We start from the raw sequence: 1,658 nt of genomic DNA, 5'->3' as shown, positions 1-1,658 counted from the left end.
AGCATCCCCAGAGGAGGCAGGAGGTAGAACAAGGTTCCTGGTGTCAGCCTCCCAGCAGTTCCAGCAGAACTGAGAGACTGGAGCTCCTTCAGCTTGGTGGCTGCAGAGAGGCCAAGAGGAGCCTGGTTCATCACCCGAGCACCAAGGAGCCACATCCCTGACCTGGGGCCTGTCCCTGGATCCAGGGACAGGAACATTCAAGGTCTCCAGGGTGTCACCCAGCCAGGTCTCATGTTTCTGCTGGCACAGATGGTGTCTATGTACAGAAGTACCCTTTTCCTTTTTTTTTTTTTGGTAATTAAACTTGTGCTGGTATTTTTAGTCTTGCTGGGAAATGCAGGTTGTGTCATGGTGTTGGTGTGATTCAACATGATCTGTCTCAACCAACCCCAACATGTTCCTGGAGCTTCACCTTGCCTGGGGCAGGGACTGTTCCAGTAGCAAAGGGAACAGACTGAAAGCTGAAATCATCCCTCAGGTCTTCTTCCCAAAGTTGTTTTCTTCCCAGTTTTATGGAGCTGTCTAGAAAACAGGGCAGTGAGGAAGATGAAGGATAAAGCAGGAGCCTGGATGGAGGTTAACAAGTTTAATTTCTTTGCATGGTTCATAGAACCAATAAATGCATGAGTGGAAATATACTGCAACAGAGTTCCAATACTGCCTAAAACTCAAGTTCAGATTTGCACATGACCCCCCTGTACATCAGAAATCCCCTGTGAACACGCTGCTCCTGATGAAATGCAAGAGGTGCTGAGGCCCTGTGCCCTTCCCAGGGCCACACCAAGGTTGAAGTTGGCTCTCATCATAACAGAGACTGAGTCCTTAAAGAAAAGGCTCTAAAAAGTAAACTTTGCTCCTCACCATCAGTGGAGAGAGAGGAGTTTGTCCTCTCCCAGCTGTGCCCTGCAGAAAAGATGTGGGTGTTGGTGTACAGTACTTTTCACTGGTGCTTCAAACAACGGAAGTGCTTGAATTCTTCAACAAAACCAGTTCACTGGAGTTGCTGGAGCAAGAAATTTGCTGTAAACAACTTGGCCCCAGTTCTGTCCAGTCTGCAGCCCTGGGAGGGAGGGAGGGGAAGGGGTTGTGTGACACAGCAAGGAAGCACCACATCCACTAAAAATATCTGCCCCCTCCTCCCTTCCCAAGCTGCCTGGAGATGAAGCTGGACACCTACTCCAACAAAAAGAAACCTTCCATTTTCAAGCAATTAGTGACTAAAAAAGTAAGAAAATCATTGCATCCCACCAAGGCAAGCACTCTGATGTTTCTTGCTTCACAGAGGAAGAGGGAGCAAGCACAGAAGCACAAAGGTTTGACTAAACCAAGTTCAGCTTCTGCCTGGATGAGCTCTGTGCAGCTTGGAATGGTACCTGGAGTGAGCTGTGGGCAGAGCAGTTTGTTTCACAGCAGGTCTAGATAGGCAGGGGCTTCGTTTGCTTGCTTTTGTGTGGTTCCCAGGCCTCAACTCATCGTGGCTGGTAAATCAGAGGCTGTTCCTTGCACAGTGAGGATTAAAATGTTGGTTTACTTTAGCTAAACTAATTGCAGTGGAGTAAAAATGGAACAAAAATAGAAGAATCCCTTAAAGTTTTGGGATGTTCAGCTAAAAAACATAAGGGTTACCTGGCTTTTATAGCCAAGTGAAGTTTTCATCT

This window comes from Chaetura pelagica, unplaced genomic scaffold, assembly GCF_000747805.2.
Source record: "Chaetura pelagica isolate M959 unplaced genomic scaffold, ChaPel_1.0 scaffold757, whole genome shotgun sequence".
Lineage (NCBI taxonomy): Eukaryota > Metazoa > Chordata > Aves > Apodiformes > Apodidae > Chaetura > Chaetura pelagica.
This window is presented reverse-complemented; position numbering follows the sequence as displayed.